Raw genomic sequence first — 22,266 nt, 5'->3', positions numbered from 1 at the left:
TTCCCATGCATCCTATCACTGGATACCAGGGAGAAGAGATCAGCACCTCCCTCTCCACTTCCCCTCCTCAGGAAGCTGTAGAGAGCACTGAGGTCGCCTCTCAGCCTCCTTTCCTCCAAAGTAGACAAGCCCAGAGTCCTTAGCCGCTCCTTATAGGACATTCCTTCCAGCCCTTTCACCAGCTTTCTTGCCCTCATGCATGGACGCATTCAAGTACCTGAACATCCTTCCTAAATTGTGGGGCCCAGAACTGCACACAGTACTCGAGTTGACATCGCAGCAACACTAAATACAGCGGGACAATCACCTCTTTTGAGCGGCTGGTTATACTGTGTTTGATGCACCCCAGGATGCGGTTTGCCCTCTTGGCTGCCAGGGCACACTGCTGACTCGTGTTGAGCCTGCTGTCAACCAGCACCCCTAAATCCCTTTCTGCAGGGCTGCTCTTCGGCCATTCCCCTCCCCATTTATACTTGTGCTCAGCATTACTCCATCCTAGGTGCAGAATCTGGCATTTTCTTCAGCGCAAACTGGAGAAACATTGCTAGTGCCTCCAGGTGCCATGTAATCCAAACAGCAGAGGAATTAAACACTGTGTTACAGTAAGACTGGCTTCTTGGTCTGTGTGGTTTGAGTTGTTGGATTTTTTTGTTACTGAACATGTCTAGGGTGCAGGGTAATGACAGGGGAAGTGTCCTTAAACTTGAAAAATAAACTATAAATGAGCTGTAAAACATTTGGATAAAAAGACATCTTCACAATATAATGTACCTTGGCATAGGGTGAGGACATCTGAAACGTGGAACAAAAGAAGCAGCGGAGGCGAATGTACCTGTCTTTCTAAGCAGCTAGTGCTTTTCTGCCATGACAGTGACGTAGCAGCAACTGCCTCTGGGAGGCCTAAGTCATGATGTATGTCACCCAAGCTCTCTGCAAGTGCATCCATATACACGCACCACATAGCAACCAAAGCCTCACATGGTGTTAGGATGAAACATATACTTGAGTTTGCACTGTCAATATTTAGAGGAAATGTAGGCATTATGCAGCCCAAATTGCTGGGAACCAGAGGCAACAGAGGACTCGGGCACCTCAGGGTATTAGACCTGTTATGTGCCTGGCTCCTCAAGTACAACTCAGCATAAGGAGAGATATAATGCAAAAGATGCAACATACTGAGTCCCATGCAAACCCTGACTAACAACCCATAGGAAATACAAGGACTTCTTGCACTTCACCTGTTCTTACTTGCATACTCTGCACAGCTGCAGTACTTGCCCCTCACAAGACCAGGGAGGTTCTTGGTATGTGAGGAAGGGCACTGGGGGCTGAAGGTGCCTGTGAAAAAGCTGCCAATTTTTGATGTGTTTTTAGGAGCATTTCTAGGACTATAATTCAGGAATGAGATTATTAAATTGCACATTAATTCTTATCTGAGTCACCCACATCCTATTCAAGTTCGATGCCAAATGCTATCAGCTGAGTCTACATGAAGTCAGTCTGCTCCATGTGGAGGTCTGCTGTCTATGTGCTGGCCATGCCCAGCTCTGTCCTTGTCACTCACCATCCTCCTGGGGTCCACATTTTCCACTGAAGGAAACTGCGTGTGGGCATAGATGTAGCCACAACAAGCTCCAGGAGCCTCTTGATGGCAACTGGCAACTGGGACACCTTCCCTCCAGCAGACATGTGCATGCATCTGTCACTGAGACTTCAGTGTGTGCTGGGGAGCACCCTCACCCTGACTGCATCGGTATCAGAGAGAGTTGCAGGTACTTGGACAGTAAGATCTGGCAGGAGTGGTCCAAGAAAGTGTATAAATACAGTAGTTAGCATGGTCATTGACGGTTTCATGTAACTTTGAAGAATGCTAGCCTGAATATCCGCCTCTTAAATTGCTCTGGAAATAATAGACACTGTTAGGCAAGTTTCACACAGGCACTTTCAGAGTACACAGGGAAACTCCAGACAAACACGTGAAGGGGTAGGCTCATTTCTCTGCTAGATAATCAGTGTTTTAGAACTTTAAAGAATATTTTTCCTTTCTCTTTGGGTAATGCCAAACTAACTATAGAGCTGACACTGTGTTATTAGCTCATGTCAATGAATTCATCTCTTTTATCATGGTGAACATCAAGAAATCATCAAAGTCTTTGCTATAAATAACATTATTATATGTATATGCATATATTTATAGTAGTCTCTTCATCTTATACCACATTTTAGATCCAATTTCTATCATCATTTAGGGCTATGGAGGTACACAGGCTTGTAACCAACCTTTAATAAATTTTGAAGCCCAACATTCAAAAAATTTTGCCACATGGACAATTGGGGGGTTTTTTATTTACGTTATGACCATATGTAAATATCTCTAGCTTGCATTAAACTTGACTGCCAGATTCAAGGCCTGGTTGTCCTTAAAAAATGACTCTGGGCTTTAGACTGCAATCCTAGTATGTCAAGTCATGCCATTCAGAACTAATAAGTAATAGGTTGAAGTCCCAAACAAGAGTGAACCCTATTCTGATGATGAGCAAATTTACGATGCTTAAAAATGCATAGTGAGCTTTATAACATGCTTGTGCAGACAGATAGTACTTACAAGGAGATTTAGCTAAGTGTTTGTTCAGGTGAGTAAAGACAAGATTTCTTGGCTTCCTACATGCATCCCAAATTCCTTTAGGAACAGACTGGGTCACATGTACAACTGAGGGGACAAAACAAATCTATCTCTACCAGAAAAGACTTCCCATCTTCTGGTACTGGCCCTCCTGAAAAGCTTGCTCAGTGGGACGTGAGAAACCAGGGCTGAGAAGGCGTTACTCTCTCTCCCCTACCTGGCATGGCTCTAACAAACCATAGTATCTAGATTTTCAGGTTATTCCCAGGGTAAATTCTCTGGAACTTTTCTCATCTTTGGAAATATTTTTCTCATTATTTTCATGAAAGAGAGTTCCCAAAGGTCTTTACATAACAGGAAAAATTGGGTTTGCAACTGAGTTCTTACATGGGGTGGGAGATGGTTAAATACCTGGAGAAACCGTATTGCTCATTGCTTCTTCTCATCTAGACCTTTTCCAGAAATGAGTTAAGCAACCAAATCCCAAAACAAATCCAGGCCAGAGTGTTTCAAACTGTTCCTCAACTTCAAGACAAGCAAAAATCCTTCCTCCTTATACCTCTGCAACAAGTTTGCTTTTAAAAGATGCATCTAAGTATTTGGTGGTTCGAAGGAACCGAAGAACTTTGGACAACGTTTGAAATCACTCATCCTAATATTTAAAGCACTTCTTCTGTTAAAAGTAAGACTGTCCTTTGATGAAAATACCGAATGACGGGTCATTCTACCTTAAATCTGAGCTGAAAAAATCAATTAGCAATGAGAACGGATAATGCTAAGATATATATTGCAACAAGAGGACCAGCAGAGAGAGGGCAATTTAGAATGATAGCTACATCAAGCACAGCAGAGTTGATTAAAAATTTAGCAGTTCTGCTGATGAATGTCCTAGTTCAGATTTGGAAAACATCTATGAACTTAATTTTCCACTGATTAAATAATCATTTTATAAACCGTGTATAATTCATGCAATGTTAACTCAACAATCTTGTGAAATATGACTGCAGCTAAACAGTTAACATGCCCAGTGAAATAGGACTTGCAGCAGACCATTAGCATCAACTGGACAGGGTAACAACTCCTTATCTCAGCTGCCCAATTCCTTCACATTTTCCACTGTCACTGAACACAGCAGTACATACACCATCAGAGGTACTCCTTCCGGACCAGATCCCCATTGAAAGTGTTTCCAGGCAAGGGTCATTGAAAGTGGGTGCCTGAATCCAAGGTTCAGTATCTTCATACAAAACCTGCACTTGAGACATGCTGAACAGCAATTGATCTCAGCTAAATCCTCAAGAAGTGAGGAGTAATCATCATTGATTTCAAAGAAAATTAGTGTCCTCCAAAGTGAAAAACTGTGATAACCCACGTTACTATTCATTGACTTCATCCCAGGTGGTCGTGGTGGGGAATTATAGTAAGCCCTGGCTTTGTCGCAGTAGTACAGGCATAGAATTACCCACACTTCTTAGAGAGGTAAGGGTGATGTCTTTGTTAAAATGTAGAGCAGCAAAATTACATATCAACATGTAGTTATAGAGATAGTCAGGCAAGACAGATTGTCAATAGTAGGGATAGAGCAGGTTTTGACTTCCATCTGCCTTGATGAGAAAACTCAATGGAACTTAGCAGGAAAGTGTGAATACACATAGACTTGAAATTAGGAGACAATTGCTAATTATTAGAAAAATCAGATTCTGGAAAAGTCTCCTAATCACTGTAGTAGACTAAAATAGAACTCAGTAGGTCTATGAGATGAGTGATGTGATATTATGTGGAATGATATGGTGAGGAGTTGGACTCAGACACCTAGGATGTAGTTTTCACCCAGTGTGAGGAAATGTACAACTAACTTATGTTGCTTTTAAATCAACCAGAGAAGAGCAATGGGAGAGGAGAAGAGATTGTACTTCCCACATCATATCAGCAAAGACGGTGAAAGGCCAGAGTAAACGTATTTCAATTTTGTCTTTTAAGATCTCTCTAGAAAAAGCAAAACCTTAAGAATACCAGCACAAGAAAGAATACTTAAAAATCTTGCATGATTTCAAGTGTTCTTAAATGTGATTTTTACAGTCCCTTTCCATTCAAACATTTTCTTATTTATACAACTGATAACGGAACAATCTAGCCTATTTTGAAGAAAACAGGAGAAATGAATATCCCAAATATAACTTTTCCAAGTGTTCTCAGTGTAAATCCAAATAAAACCCAACAAAGCTGGGCTGGCTCACAGCTTTGAAACGTGCTTGAGATTTGCTGTAAATATTGAAATCACATTCGCCTTGCAGTTTTGCCCGGGTTTCATTATGAGGTGTTAGTTTCACTGATGCCTCAAGGACTGTGAACTCAGATTAAAACTAGTGAGAACTTTGACATGCACATTTGCAAAAGATCCTCAGCGCAGCATAGCACAGCTTTGGCTCTGCCTCACACATCTGAGCAGCCTCTCTGGGTTCCAGAATTTGGAGGCACTAAAGAAGCCAGAAACACATGGAAAAAAAAAAGGAAAATGTATGTGTAATACAGTTAAACTTCTCCAGAGGATGCTGCAATTGCTTGTATGTGGGACTTCTAATTGCCAAATCTTCCAGTAGCCCCTTTCCTATTTTCTTCACGTCCAATCCACGCCAAAATATCTTATTTTTGCTCATCCCATAGCAGATTCCATGGGTAATTTCTGTACTTGTTGTCTTGCTCCAAAGGTTATTAAAAGCTTGGAGGAAAAGCATATTGACTGGGAGGTTTTTCTTGGCTGAGGCCCACAGTAACAAAGCCGTGGACCCACGTAACAGAGATCTACCCTCACAAGTTTAAACCTCGATCTAAAATCCACCAGGCACCCAAAGATATAGCACAAGACAGCATTTAAAGCATGTCAGAATTGCATGCGAATAGCTACATATAGTAAAATATCATGTTGTGTGCAACAGGACAGGTGAGCCAGGCTCGCATTGCCCAGGCTGAGCCCCCGAGCAGTGGCTGTGTGCCTTATCTGTGACCCCCGGGGACGAGCCGGTCTGCAGAGTCGGGCTCCCAGCTACTCTCTTTCTTGCTTGCCTTTAAGGCATATACTGACTGATAACGCTTTATCCTCCGTTCACTCTCCCTTCTTGATAACGCACATCTCCCGCCTGCGTGAGTTAAACCCTGCCCCGTGTCTGGAGACAAGAAGTGAAAGCGGTTTCTCTCCCCCGGAAGGTGAGAGGAAACGTTTAGATTGCAGATGTTCCTTTGCCCATCTGGGTCCCTGCTTTCAAAATCACCTTTTTGCTCATGGAGGAAGTAACACGGTCTCAGCTAAATGCTACGATGCTTGTTCTGTCACCGGGTGACATCATGTTGCCATGGCAATGCTTGGCAGCATTTCATAGCGGTTCTTTGTTCCCTCTTGGGCCCCCCGGGGGGAGGAGCCGGTCTGCAGAGTCGGGCTCCCAGCTACTCTCTTTCTTGCTTGCCTTTAAGGCATATACTGACTGATAACGCTTTATCCTCCGTTCACTCTCCCTTCTTGATAACGCACATCTCCCGCCTGCGTGAGTTAAACCCTGCCCCGTGTCTGGAGACAAGAAGTGAAAGCGGTTTCTCTCCCCCGGAAGGTGAGAGGAAACGTTTAGATTGCAGATGTTCCTTTGCCCATCTGGGTCCCTGCTTTCAAAATCACCTTTTTGCTCATGGAGGAAGTAACACGGTCTCAGCTAAATGCTACGATGCTTGTTCTGTCACCGGGTGACATCATGTTGCCATGGCAATGCTTGGCAGCATTTCATAGAGGATTTCTGCATTTCAGATAATGGAATTTGAAAGGGCTTTGGTCTGAACTTTTCAGGGTCATTTCGAAACAGAAGATCCTGTCCTTTTATCTGTTATAATGAAAGGGGGGGAACCCAAATCTGAAGCAGGGCGGTAGCAGGTAAGCCAGGGATAGCTCACGTAAAATTGAGAGGAGTTGACCTTCAAGGTGCACTAGGCATCCCCTCCACCCAGTTATTTCTTTACTTAAGCTTGAGCTGTTCTGATGTTGGACTTTTCACTTATAGGCATATGCACTAAAGCACACACATCTCTTCACAAATTAATAGCTATCATCTGTCATGTAAAATGGTGTTTCAAATTTACATCATTGTCTTTTACCAAGAGGTTTCCTCATCACTAGCTGTCATTCTCAGGAGGATCAGGAAGTACTCTGAAAAATCAGTGGCTTCTTTTGAATAATGGGAACATCTGGTTTTGAAAGTGATGTAATTTCATCAGATCAACTTTTTAATACACACTGTTTGTTCTCTGTTAGATGGCTGAAAATTTATTTAAAGAACAGTTGAGGTGAGTGAAACTCATGAATTAAAATAATTATCATCAGAAAAGTCAGGTTGAAGTTTATCCATTTCAGCATAAAGTCATGGTATCATGGGAAGTTTGATTGCTTCTATTAAGCAATAGAAAATCTGTGTGTTTTCAATATTCAGATACTTCCTACATTACTGATCACACATGCACATTCTGGTTTTGAGAACGAAGGAAAAAATATTCAGTGTACTTTTAAGTCAACCAGAAAATAAGAGTTTCTTATAAAAAACAGTTTCTTCCTACTTTCTTAGGAATTACTTCCTAAGTTCTCAAGCCTTTGTTTCAAAAGAATCTTCAAGCAGAAAGCATGCAGGAGATTTATAGATCTATAGATCTGGTCAGCATGCAAAAGAAAATACATAATAAGCAATAATAAAGTTAATTGCCAGATTTCTTGCCTTTGGGTAACTCCAGTTTAGCTGCTTCTCATTTTTGCTAACTCTTAGGAAAACAAAGGAGACTTCGACAATATACTAACTATTTCCAAATTTTGCACTGGTTTGAGCAAGTATTTGTCAGAGCAATTTGTGTGAAATGGCACTAAATATGTTTTATCTGCCACAAAAAAGTATCAAGCAATCATTTTAATGAATAGACACACCCAATGATACACAGACATTAATGTCAATTCTTCTATATTTATTAAATAATTGTACATTTCCCCATACATTATTGCACTAAAGTGTGTGATTCTTCCCAGACTCAGAGCACATCTTGAAGATTATTTCAAAATTGCGAGTAAACATGGGAAAACTGCAAGGCATTTGCACATTAACTTACAGTAGTTATAGTTCAAATAACCCCATTAATGTGTGATATTATGAAGTTTATTACATAGAGCCATGATGAGCATAACGAGTGAGCAAATGGGAGTACTGCAGGATAAAAAACACTCCTTTGCTTACAAACATCCCCATAAGTTACAATAATAAAGTGTATAAAGTGACAACCCATGAAGAAGCATGGTTCAGTTGGCTACACTAAACTTTCCTTCCTAGGCAATAAAAGAAGCTACAATAAATTTTTTATGTGTAAAGTTAATTTTTCATTATACCAACTAACACAAATGCAATCAAAATGTCAGCAAAGGTTTTGGTTTGATTTAGCCCATTACTTTAAAAGATGTTACTCATCTCAAAGGTGGTTTTTGACACTCTTAATGTGTTTTTGAAAAATGCTTTATTGTCTACAGCTAAGACATCCTGAAAGTTTCCACCTTTGTAAATCAAGAGGGGAGAAGCGGGGACAAGTGGAGTTTTATAGGTTTGTTTTACCATACACAGACTTAGAGTCAAATGTCATTGAAACCTGCTTTGATTGCTTTCAAAACCTCATCTTTTAGTGGTGAGAAGAGGAGGGCACCAGTTTGCTCTTGGGCCAGGGCTGTCTTTTTCCAGTGTTTTTTCCAGATGACAAGTCCCATTGAAGGCAGCAAAATTCACCACTGGAACAAGTGAGCAGAATTTGTCCCATAGCAAAAATAAGCTTCCACATTGCATCTGAATGCAATGTATAAGTTTAGGATAAGCTTTGTTATTCAGGTTCCACCTGTCATGGGCAGATGTCATACAGAAAGCCCAGGCAGAGCCCAGTCGCTCCACAGCCACCGGTGAGTTCTCAGAAACTGGACTGAGAGCCTCCATCCTTACACAGTGCTGCAGGACTTGAGACTGCATAGGGTTAAGCATATGAATAAAAAGGTGAACAGTTAATCCCGTGCAATTTGTGTTGCCAACCTACAAGATTTCAGGATGAAATATCAGGATCTGGGCTGCTTGAAGTTGGAAATTTTATTTCTCAAAAAAATTCTAGCATTTTAATAAAGAATTATTTACTCTAAAGTGAAATGTCAAGTTAAATTTCTCACTTTTCTGATAGATTAATAATTTCTATGGGAAAAAAATGGATTTGCAAGTATCATAATGACTTAATTGCATTCTTTTTTCTTTCAGTGTAGTCAAAATCCTTTGTTTCAGTAAGGTCTCTTTGATCTTAGCTCACTTACAGGAGGTGCAGAACTCTGCTGCAACCATGGTATCATTTCAGCATTGTATTGTGTCATGTTATAGCGCATGGGGGTTTGTGAGGGAGGGACTAGGAAAGCATTAATTGCCATTTCCTGTTCCCCAGCTGTTGTGCAGCACTACAAATTCTCTGCAGCTTTCTAACGTGGACCAACACCAAATCAGTTAAAAGTACAAGCAAAAAAGGCTGAATTGTGGTGTCTGTAGCACACCAGCTGGTGTGAGGATAAAGCAGGTGGGTACGATCTATTGGAGATACACACATGCTGGATTTTAAGCCATGTCCATTACTTGCCTTGTTCCTGGGATTCATCTCACCTGATTTCAGCCATCTAAATGTTAGGAATTAACCTAAGTGGTTGTCTAGGTCCCCTCCATATTCAGCAGACAGAAACAGGCACCTTCAGAGGGACGTTCATCCCACCTGCCATAAAAAAAACATCCCAAACTACTTTGGGCTCGATGTCTGGTTTTCAGATGACAGTGAAGTATGATGAAGCCCACCCTCAGTCACTTGAGGAAACTGGCTAGTCTGGGAGTCCTGAGTTTCTGAAGCTTCTTCCAGCTGCCTGATACACTTGGTGTTGCAAGTAACAGACCGGCATGAAAATATGTTATCAAATCCCTGCCCACCACAAATTTGATTGAAAATAACACTGTCCTGTATAAGTGTAGCATACTCTCATCATCATGCATGGGGAATTTGTGGCAACACTACATAACTCAGTGAGTGCTATGAGAATGCTCTCCATAAAGTTCAAGACCTCTAATCTCTCTGCTGGTACGTGGTGTCTGGTGAGTAACAGCCGTACAGCTGGAATAGTCTTTCTACGGTTTAGCAAGAGGTGAGGTTTGATTGATAATAGAGGGGTGCTCAGTTCCCTTTGAAACTATTATAAATCAGTCAGCTGCAAAATGAAAAAAATGTCAGGATTAGCAAAGGATTTTTCAAAGACATTCGGAGGTTGGAGGTATTGCGTTGCTGAAAGTCAGAAGAGCAACTGGGGACTAAACTGTTTTCTTCCCAACCTCCAAGAAGGAAAAAAATGACCGATCCTAGGTCCATAAGGAGAAAAGGACATGGGTACTTCAAAGGGTTTACGCAGGCTCTGTGCACCATTTAGGTCCTGCTGCAGTGCTTCAGGATGATTCACCTGCTCAGAGCCTTAACTGAAAAGACACAACTTGGGAATTTCACCTTTAAGATTACAGGGATTGAGTCTGCCTATGGCTCTCTATTGCTAAGAGTATGACTGCAAGTTAAGGAAGGAAAATATTCCTTCTAATGAAAAAATATTGTTCATGATATTTCAGTGTAACTACACCAATCTAACTGATCCAAGAAAATCACCAAGTATTATGAAGAATCTCTCATTTTAAATTAAGCATAGGAAAGACCAGAAATAAAGCCTTGTCAGTGAGCAACTAGAAAAGAGCTGGTAGCGGTGTCTATTATTAATGTTATCCAGCCCTTGCCCTGAAGAGATCCCACTTTATGTTGCTTAGTCTCTGCCAAGCTTCAACTGTTCAAGCTGAAATTTGACATGTCTCCCAAAGAGGGTCACAAAGCTCATCTAGGGAAGAAAAGAGACATGTTTTTGCATCTGTAAGCAGCACTTGCTGTTGTGTAACCCTAGTGGTGACAGAACTGGTGACTTTCCACTTATCACTCTGGCCACAGAAAGCTTGCGTTTCTTCTACAAAGGGACCCCAACTTCAGAAGCAGGACTGGTCCCAACTGAAGCTGTCCACTAACCAGCATGCTAAACCATTTGCTGGTGGATTTCTTAGACATAGAAAGATTTGCTTTTTTAGAAAATTAGTTATTTGCTGTGTTTTTTAAAGAAAAATATATTCATCAGTTTAATTTTGGGGTCAGGAGGATGTATGGGTTGATGACGAATAATTGGAAAGCTTCATAAGGAAATCACTGCGTGTTGCACTCAAAGCATGCTAGTGGGCATCACCAGGTCTCCTGTGCTGTAAGAGCTAAAAAGCTGATTAGGAGAGTCAATACTTGAAACAGGTTCAGGGAGAGGGTTTCATCTCATTTAAATGCATCTACAATGCAGATGCCAGCAGCTGAGCAAGTCACCTAGGACTCAATTTATATTCTGTGGTCAGAAATAGACACTTCTAAGTAGTGATTCATCTGACCTATTTTACCTGCCTACTCTAAGAGGAATTGCACTGTGATGTAAAAGTTCCTGTTTCTTTCCAGTAAGATAACCTTCAAGGGACTAATTCAGATGTGGACTAACTCTCTGCATAGCAGACATCTGTATTTAGCTGGATGGATCTCACAGTCTGCTTTTGTGCTGTATGTAGACCTCTGTGGATGGTGAGCGTAATGCTGATGAGAATAAAGCAAGAAGAGAGCTTACACTCCAGAATTCACTAGACTGCTAAGACCTAGTGCCATAGAAAGAAATTCACTCCTACCAAGTGTAGGATGACTACAGTGTGGAGCAAAGAGTAATGTGAGCAGACTTAAGAGTTTCCATCATAAGATGGATAAATATACAAAAGCTAGTGAAATAAAACTACTTTAGTGTCTGAATTTGGAGAGAACAGTGAGAAGTATGAAAAAGGTCTTCCTTTCCCCAGCAAGGATAACTTTTTGAAATTGTAGCCCAACTCTTGAAAACGACTGGAACATGCTTTTCTCATTTTAATGTCATAATTACAATACAGAATTACACTATTTCTGGGGATATGTACTGTCTGCAGGACACTCAAGAATTGTCACCAAGAAACTGCAATTATGTTATGTAGAAGTGTACCTTCCACACCATGCTCAGATACTAAACCACGGTGGACTGAAGGTGTACTGATACCAAATGGGGAGGTATACAAGAGATGCCTCTTGTATACAAGAGTCTGAGAAGTACAAGACATCTCTCCTGAAGGTTCAGCCTCTGTATTAGACAATTAAAGTCAACACTGAAGAGAACCAAGACCCAGATGACACAGCTGAGAGGTCCAAGAAGGCATTCCTGATTGCATGGTTGAGTCTCCTGCCATTATGTAAGGAGTATTTCTTCTCGCCGCTCAGACGTCAGAGACTCTGCACCCCACAAGGTGCAGTTAGCTGCTGGCCCTGGGCAGACACAAAGAAATTCAAGAGACCATAAAGATAACCAGATTCTCCATTGCTATTGACCTAACCACGGAAAGCAAGGAAAAGACAATTGCACAGGCTACCGAGGAACATAGATCATACAGAATTACTGCAGATCCAGAAAGTGGAGGAAGGAATTTAGACAACTGCAGAAGAGCAGCAGTCAGATGCCATCTCCATACAGAGGTCATGATGTGACTTACGTTCTCATCTATCATCTGGCCTAACACAGGATTAGAAGAAAAAAACTACATCAACAACACAGGGGACCAACAGGACTCCATGTCTCAGCATGAAGTCAGCAGCAAGGAGGAACCAATGGCAAAAACTTAGACAGGAACTGAAGACTGGATTAGATAGCCTGAAAGCGTGAAAGGCCTCCTAGTTGCAGAGACCTCATGGTATGGACATATTCCAACAGAGGTTGTGTGTTAATTTCCCCCAGCCTCAACAGTTCATCAGTAAATATGTACCCAAAACACTAAACAAAAATACAGATATTTTCAGGAAATAGGTTTCTGGCTCGAGTCTGAGGGAGGAGAATAAATGACAGGAGAAGAAAGCTGGTGAATGCATCCAGAAGTCCATTTACTTGCCTGTGTCTAGAACCCTAGTTACATTCCTTCATGAAGAAATTACTTAGTCCATAACAAGATGGTTTAGCTTTATAAGCTTTAACCTTTATGTTGTTACTTAGCAAGTGGTACAGAAAACATAGTTCAATGCACTGAGAGCACATGGGTCCTGTGAGAAAAATAGGTGGTCATCAAGTAGTTAAAAGCTGTCATACTGGATGGTCCTGTGGGTAGTACTACTAGTTCCAAAATCTACATTAATGTTAGCACTTGCTACCTTTAGAGTGCTTGATTTACAATCTGAAGAAAGCATTATTTTAATATAATTTGTGATATTAAAAAGTATACTAACATCAAGTATAAATATGCTGGCAGCCATCTTGATTAACCCACTTGAGATTTAATCAGGAATCTTCTGCATTAAAAGCCTGAGCTGGTACAGGCAGAGTTGGCAGTAGGAAGTCATCCAAGAAATAAATTTGCATCCTCAGAGACCAGACAGAAGAGGGGCTCTGGAGTCCAAGGGCCATATTACTATTTTGGCAGTTTTAGCCATATCAAAGTATAGAAAAAGAACTGACCTCTTTAGATTTTCATTTTAGTGGTGCCCCATCAGTTTTAGGAGTTTAAAAGGGAGGAAATTCACAGTGGAGTTAATTGTTTTCTTCCTGGCTTGTACAAAACATGAAGTATCTCACATATGTGTATTTTATACTGTTAAAAAATTGCACTTTATTCTTTTCCTAGATGATATTCTCAGAGAATATCAAGGGCAAATGTTAGGGTCCAGAAAAATAAAGATGAAATAAAATAAATTTTTTATTTGAAGAGTTATAAATATATACAAAATAAAACCACGTATGTTAAGTGAAATAGCTCAGGAAAAGAGTTCCCAAAAAACAAGAACTGTTATCACCTGAAGAGTCAGGTACGCCCTGCAGTCACATAATATTTGATGTACTAAAATTTTTCTGATACAGTTTTCAGTGTACCGGAACATTATCCTTTATTAAGACAGGAGTTAGAAAGTTCGTACTATCGTTTTCTATCTGTGTCTCATTAATTTCATCTTTAAGACTCTTCTTTTATTCTCCCTATATACATAGTATTATGCTTTGTCTCTTAAACTTTTAGGTAATTGAATCCAGCACCAGTTCAAGAGAATTAAATTTAGATTGCTTGGTTTTGAATGGCTAAATGATCCAATACTGAATACGTTTTTAGAAATGCTCTATAGTGTTAAGTTGTAACTTAAGGACAACCTAGTAGTTAAGGTACGGAATTAGGCATCAGGAGATTCGGATTCACCACGCTGCTCCAGGTTTTCTTTGCAAGCTGATACAAATCTCCATGTTCCCCATCTGTATAATGGGAACATTATTCTTCCTCTGTCTGCATTGCCTAGGAGTCTTGCAAGCTGTTCTTCAGAGGTACATTATTCCTTCATCTGTAAACACTTTGCAAGAGAAAAGCCTTTGAATGTATTCTTTTTCAGGGCAGGAATGATATTATGTTTTTGAACAGCACTGTGCAGAACTGGGATATGAATCTGCTTGTAGCTCCTTCTGCTACAGAAATACAAGTGTTAATAATAATTAATGATATTAGCACCTTTTAATTGTGCTGCACTTATAAGCTCCTTCTTACCTCTTTGCTCTGGGTTAGGGAACTCCCCATTGTCTGCTTTAGCTATGGTAAATACCACTGTTGCACAATATTATTATTGTTGTAGTTGTTAGCAATTTATTCAAAGAACGTCTTATGAGTGCAAATAAAGCAAGCAGGTGTCTGCACTGAGGAGTTTATAGACTACATTAGAGAAAGCACAGCAAGACACGAACAACAGAGGGAGCATTGGAATTCAATGCCTTTCATAGAGATACAAAGAAATAGGCTTTTCTTTTCACTGTTCTTTTCTTCTCATTTACTTTCTTGTTGCTTTCTTGTAGTCCTGGTGTGTGTGCAACCTTTGCATCCTCCAAACATTGGGTAAAACACACTTAGCTGAAGTTTAGGGCAAGATAGATAGGAAGTCTTGGGGGAGATGGTGCAAGAAACCCAGTTGTCTTTGCAAATCCCTGAAGAAATGCCACCTCTTGAAAATAAATCAGAATGTCTTATTCATCAAACCTGCAATTGCTCACCTCTTCTCTTGTGGACAGCTGCGCACAGAATGGGGATGCCCCTGAGCTCCCAGTGATGTTCTATCCCAAGGCAGAATTGTCACCTTATGAGGTACAGGAATCATCGCTTGAAAAAACAGACAGGCGGTTCATTTAGGTCCTGATATAAAGACCATTGATATTAGAAGTGAGATTCCTACTGGACTTTGGACCAGGTCTCTTTATTAGCCTATGCAACCTGACAGAAACATTTCCTCTTTTTCTTTCTCTAGTTCGTTACCATCTCGTTAGGTCTTGCCTCACCTGGGACTGTGGTTACCACATACAGCTTTACAGGAAGAAGTAGAGGCATGTGAAGAGGTCTTGATTTCCCCTGTGCTAACAGCAGCTGGTGCAACATGTCCTGCTGCATCACAAAATGCAGCCACAGCTGTTTTGAGAGTCACCTCTGTCAAAGCAGAGACTGTGTCTGCTAGGAGCAACAGGGTTCAGTCCTGACTGAGACTTTGAAGTGTTCCTGTCTATTCACCTACACCCACTAAATAAAACAAAGAGGAGTTGAGAAGAGACTGGAAAACAAGGAGAGAATACAGAAGGTCATGGGGTAGAGTCCAGGCTCAGACCACTTCACAGAGAAGTTATGGAGCTTCCACAGGAGTCAGAGGCACAGGGAGGGAGAAGTCGCTGTAAGCTACTTTCATTACAAGATCATGCACTGGAAATGAAAATGTCACCCCAGAGCGAAGTGTTAACTTAGTTACGCTACAGACAACTCCAATTGAAAAAGAATTACAGGTTAAAAAGAAAAGAGAAGAACCTGTCACCAGGGCTAATACCAGCTAGCGTCTCTTCAAGGGTTGAAAATGTTAAAGGCTGAACTGCTGCCAAAATCCATAGTGAAGCCCAATCCAGCAGGGTGATTCTGTGTTTCGTCAATAAACTCTGGATCGGGCCCTTCATTTCCCCTTTGTTTGCTGCACTGAGCAAGAAGTAGCAGAAAGAAAAATGAGTAACTCTTGTAGGAGGCTGCTTGGCCACCTTTGCCAGGTGGTCTGCTGACAGCATATTGCTCTGTACAGCATGTTATATCTCTGCGCTTTTCTTATCAAAATGTCAATACTTTCTCATTGCCTTTGAGTGTTCCTAGGAAAGTACATACAGACTGCAGGAAATGAAAGTCATGAGATCCAAAGGGCTGAGATAGGTGCTCCTAGGAAAAGTCCTGAGGTAGAGGCAGGAACCTGAGCAAAAGGACAAACAACTGTTATTTACTTATTTTTGTATGGCTGCAGTTGTGATTTTGAAAGGCAGGAATAGAAGTTTGGTGCCTGGTTCCCACTGAGTGTTACGAAATCTCTTGAAGTCAGGAAAAGTAACTAACAAGTCCTGCTGTCAGCACTGAAAAATGCAGCAGACTTTCCCTTCCACCATCCTTTATTTTCACTTCACGCTGAGTTTAGTTTAGTGAGTCCCTGTCACTATCAAGGGAAGATTTGCGAATTTCCTACCCACATTTCCCTTCTCATGGGTGAATAGCACTGCTGTCGCCTAGGAAAAGAGACACATCTGTGGCAAAATACTGGTTGCTCTTAGTCCATGAAAACTTTGCCACGATTTCAGTGGGTCTGGGTTTCTCTCCCATGCTCCCACTCTGACTCAGCTTTGTTCCCATTTTGTGTGTGTGATACCGGGCATTTTGAATTCATAACATCAAAACAGCAGAAGGAAGCACTAAAACTTACTGTTTGGGCTTCTCCGCTGTCCAAACTCATCCTCTCATCAGTGTGGCTATAAGCTGTATGAAAGACGTTGTCCCTATGGTCCTATCGCTGTAGCAGGTATAAGGCAGTGCTGACAGTAGCCCCCAAATCTGACCCTCCTTCTTGCATATTGCAAAAACATTAATAATAAAAAACCTGTATTCAATGCTTAATTTATTTTAAAATTTCATCATTTGATTTAACATCAGGGGGTTTAAAAGTGGAAATGAGCTGTTTGGCAGCAAGATTGTGCCTCAATGCTGGATCCGGAAAGCCCACCTCCCACCGACGTGCCGTTGGATGCAGCTTCCCTGAGGTCTTCCTGAAGGGGTTGTTCCTTGGCACAGCTGGACTGTGTAGAAAAGACAACACAACCTCGGGCTCCGTCACGTTCTCCAAGGAAACTCTTTAGGCTGTTTTTCTGGGAGAGCAGTGGAGACCGCATTGTAATATACTGTCTATAAACCCAGCCTGAATTTGAGGCAAAAATGCATCACACCAGATAAATTGATTGTTTACATAAAATGGGCTTTTTAAAGTAACAGCGAGAAATGTAAGGTGTGCAACAGCAACAGACAGTACTAGCAGCAATAACAAGCTAGTTACTAATGGGCTGGGATTTAGGCGTAGTTTCAAGGTAAATTTGTATTCACATAGATGCACTAGGACAGATTTTATATGAGAACGTCAATGAAAAGAAAAATCCAAACTGATCACGGACACTTACTCGCTATTCTGCCATATCTGAATTTTATGTGCATGTTTGGTGGCTGATCACTTGCATAGAGACAATTTTGTTTTATTTCTCTCCCTGCAGCTTGTTCATTAAAATTCTGTTTTACTCTAGCAGCCAGCATTGTGCTGCATCCTGACAACTGCGCAGAGGGAAAGTGCCACAACAGACACATGCCAGCTGTCCCTTCCAATCCAGCAAACTATTGCTTCCCTGTGTAGAAATATAGTATTTACCCTTTTCCTCAGGAAATAACATAATCTGCAGCAAGACAATAGAACGCAGCTTGTTCGTACATGGTTAAAGTACACATGTGGTAAACATAACTGCCTGATTTCCCCCTGAATTGCTTCAGTTTTGCACAGATGCGTACCAAAATGATTCCTACTGATCTGGTTTTTTGGTAGCCATAAAACCTAACTCCTGTTATGCTACCTCCCACATAGCTTCTGAGTCCCAGAAAGGTGTCTGGCCCTGTGTTCATTCCCACAGTGCCTGGCAGATACATGTCTTCGCAGAGAGCTGCGCGACTGCCTCGCGCTGACACTGGGTATGTCTGTAAATTCCAGGGACACGTATCGCAGCCTTATCTCCTGGATTAGGTGCAGAAATTCCTCCGTCACTTTGAAATACTGGCATTATGCCAAAATTCCTGGATGCCTAAAATTAAGCTTCGAGGCTATATCTAAACAAGGGCTTAGGTACCCAAAGTGGCCCTTAGATGGAATTCAGGCACCTGAGTACAAAATGGTCACAACACAGTTACAAAATGCTGCTGTTCAGCTATTTTCCAAGCCTAGAGATACCCAAGGTCCAGAGATGCTTTACTTTCTTACTCTAAAGTCCCCAGGTGCCTAGAGCTGTGTTTGTAGTGCCTATGTATAACTGTCCCAGAGTTGGCATAAGTGGATATGCCAGTACCTAACTCAGGTCTCAGCAACCCTAACCTTATAATTTAACACTTGAATAAAATAGTTCATTTGCAATGGTGTTGGTGGATTGCAGCACAGAAGCTGCTGGTGGTCAGCACACCTGGGGAGCAGGCCATGAACGTTGACACCTGGTTCTGATTCCTTTTTCTAAGTACCTAAACTTAAAGTTTCATTTACAGTGTCGATAAATCAATGCAGCAGTTTAAACAAGAATATTTTAATACACAGCAAAAGTATTTGCTTTTAGAAAGTACCTAAAAATCTGTAGCTATTGAATTACAACATCCTTCAGGCCATATTGTTAGGCTATATTATATCTGAGATGCAAAGGGGAAACGCATGCAGAAATACTCTCTGCAGCAAGTTATGCTTTCACATTGACTTAGCGTTTGCTCATTCAGCATTAAAGAGGTATTTGGGCCCAGGCTTTAATAGGTGAAGGATCAGAACAGGAGGAGATTTTGCGTCAGCATGTGGGCTGTGAATGCAACAAGGAGGTGATTAAATAGACACTGGCAGCAGAAGATAAAGTTAGCAATTATGAGGCCATTTCCAGGAACAGGCTGCCCAGAATAAAATTATTTTGCTTAAAATCAGCAGGTAAAAGTAAAAAACGTCTTTCAAAGAGGTCTGCTGTCGCAACAAGATTGGGTTTTCTTTCCTCTTCCTTTAGAGCTGCCAACTAAATGGTTGCACAGTTTCCCTTTGCACATGTCTTGGTGATTATGTTTAATATTATTGCCCCTCTTTTCAGAGCTAATAGGGCTCATGTAGAAAGTTAGGCTGGAGAGTGATACTGTCTGTTCATAATGCCAAGGCAGCAGGAACAGGGGACTGTAAACTTTCCTACACCTTCTCACCCTGATGCTGTGAGCCCAGCATGACGGAGCAGCCACCTACGACGTGGATCCCTACTACCCTCCACCATACATAGGGTGAGGTGGCAACAATATCACCAGACACTCTGCTTAGTGCCAGTTGTAATGCGAAATCATTAGAAACTGGGCAAAGATCACAGATTTCTTCCCTACAGGCTCCCAGATTCATGACAGATGACAACTCTTTTCAGTTGTTCCTGACATGATTGGCTTCAAAATACTTTGAAGTATTGGCCAAATCCTGTAAACCATGCACATAAGCTATCCAGACCCCTATCCTTTGCTTTGTTTAGGAAATATGCATGCATCATTTTCATATTACACAAGTTGGTTTATATCGATCAACAAGAGCTATTGAATATGCATTTATACATGCTGAGAGCACCTCAGGTTCAGGGAAAATTATGTTATGAGACATAAATGCATGAATTTCCACTGTAAGAAGACTGATGTGAAAGCTCAGCCTCCTGTAAAGACTGTTACCTGTGCAAGAACCTCACCCTCCTTACACATTTCTACTGAGATTAAGGCAGCAGATATTTTGGAAGCTTTCAGGAGCACCTGACTTTGTAAGATTTTCTTACTAAAAGAAAATACCTGAAAGATCTGTTCTGTTAAGGATTTCACATTTTTGGCTGATATCTCATAAACATAGATACCTCATAAAGTAGTCTTTAAATGCTTCCCTCTGCAACCAAGTCCATTCCTCTGAATAGAGGGAGACTGCCAAATAATGTGCATATCTCAGAAACTGGTCTCAGCTAAATATAACACTGACTATGGTGTGATTTCACAGGTTTTAGAGTTAGTGGGGAAAATCATGCTCATCTGGTCTCTTGTGCCTTTTGTGTAACCAGGGCCATAGCATTTTGTCAGTGCTTCCTCCATCTACCCTGACAGGTTGTACTTCAGGGTCCAGCCTTGGCTTTGTTCCATCACTGCAGGTAACACAAATAACACAATTTCTATAGGAGTCTCCATAGAGACAGATCCACCACTAAATCCAGAGCCTCATCTCTGCAGTCAAACCTTGATACATCAAATCTGGACACTGGATCTGGAAGCTTTAATTTCTGCAATGAGGGGATTGACAAAACTAGCCTGGAGCTAAGCAGAAAATAAGATTACCTAGGTACAAGGTTTTACTCAATGTTAAAGAGAGAGCACAAATAAGCTCTATCCTGTGCACAAGTAAAGGGGTGGGAGGATTTTGCTTCCATGTTTTTCTTAAGGAAAAAAGCCTTCAAAGTCTATGCTGTGATGGATAGGAGGCCATAGAGCCGATGACACTGATGCAGGAAAAATTGTGTGGACACCTGTAAGATCTGTGCATGCTGCTATTTCTTTAGTAGAGTTGCCATAGTGTGTAGGCACACGTGCCATGACATAATAGCAACATAATAGCTCAAAGACTTACAAGAACAGTCCAATGTGTGGTTAGAGGACCCATGTGCTCCAAGGAATGTTTTTGCACACAGAAGTGAGGTATTTTACAGTTATGGCAAGTAAACAATGCAGTAGGTTTGAGTGCTGATTTTTTTCCTGTGTGAACAAATCCAAAGATATTTCATACAGGCTTATTCTTATTCTGACAAAATACACAAAAGAACAAATGGTTCAATCTTTTCTACTAAATACAGCTTGAGGCATATAATTAGCAATCTAGAGAGGATGATTGCAAGTGAACTGGCATGAAAAGTTACACTGTTATCACAGATGAAGTTGTAATATTTCATTATCATTTCATGATGCGTGAATTAATTGATATTTATTCACAGAGGTGCATTGGAAATAGTGGTGCCTCTTATGATAATTATACCTATTTTTCAATCTGGGGGAGAAAAAAACTGCCTTAAATACTATGAGTTATGAGACAGACCTTCAAAGAGCAGCATAACTACTTGTACCTAGAAAAATACTGCAGTTACATGTATTTCTCTTATATATTCATGGTTCCAGTAGCTATGCCTATGTACATATGCACAGTGTTTATGTCACATAATGATGCATGTGGGAATGTGAACATACATCTTGGGGGAAAAAAGTGTTCTTAAGTGTTCTTTTTATGAGAAAGAATTAATCTATCCACTAGTGAAATACATTCACCCCTCAAGTGAAATGGCAAGTGTTGTTTACCAGCTATGAAGGTTGCTTAGATCCTAAACAGGATGGAAAAAACATACCTGTTTGTGTGGGTTTCTCTCTAAGGATTATGTTGCTGGATCCTACAGGTATAATATCAATCCTGGGGTTTAAATTTTTAAATTCTTAATCACCGGAAGCAAATGGCAGGTTGAGCTAAGCTGTGAACCTTCGTCAACTGCTTGGTGAAGCCCTGATCGGATGGACAAGGGCAGCAGACAGGAATATTTAGAAAGAGTTTTAGAAAATATTTGAGCAGATTTTGCCCTGCATACAGTTAATATTTCTTACCACAGTGAAAAGAGATGGAATTGGTGGTGTGCTTTCTTTGCTTTCTGAGACTAGAAAGTACTTCTCCTATACGTAATAGAAGTTGTTGACTCTGCCATGAAACCTCAGAGACATTAGGAAACATTAGGAAACCTTAGAAAGGCCAGGTAGTACATGATCAGGCAGAATAAAGGTGAACAAAGAATTTGAAGAGAGGAAACCAAAACAGACAAGGAGGATTCTAGATATAAGGAAGAAATCTTTTATGCTGAGGGTGGTGAAGCATTGGAACAGGTTGCCCAGAGAGGTGGTGGATGCCCCATGCCTGGAAACCTTCAAGGCCAGGTAGGATGGGGCTCTGAGCAACCTGATCTAGTTGAAGATGTCCCTGCCTATGGCAGGGGGGTTGGACCAGATGTCCTTTAGAGGTCCCTTCCAACCCAAACTATTCTATGATTCTATGATTCTATGATTTCATAAGTGTTGGAGGTAAAATGAGAGGTAAATTGAGAGGTAAATGGAGGTAAATTGAGAGGGCTTTAAACTAGGTTCGAAGGGGGAAGGGGATAAAATCAGACTCACTAGAGATGAGCCTAGGGGTGGCGTGCCGATGCCGGGGGCGAAATCGATAGCCCAGCTCAAGAGCATCTACACCAATGCACGCAGCACGGGCGGCAAGCAGGAGGAGCTGGAAGCCATTGTGCAGCGGGAGAGATATGACTTAGTCGCTATCAC

The sequence above is a fragment of the Aptenodytes forsteri genome, unplaced genomic scaffold (assembly GCF_000699145.1).
Source record: "Aptenodytes forsteri isolate BGI_AS27 unplaced genomic scaffold, ASM69914v1 Scaffold242, whole genome shotgun sequence".
Classification (NCBI taxonomy): Eukaryota; Metazoa; Chordata; class Aves; order Sphenisciformes; family Spheniscidae; genus Aptenodytes; species Aptenodytes forsteri.
The sequence above is the reverse complement of the archived record's forward strand: the minus strand, read 5'-3'. Positions refer to the sequence as shown.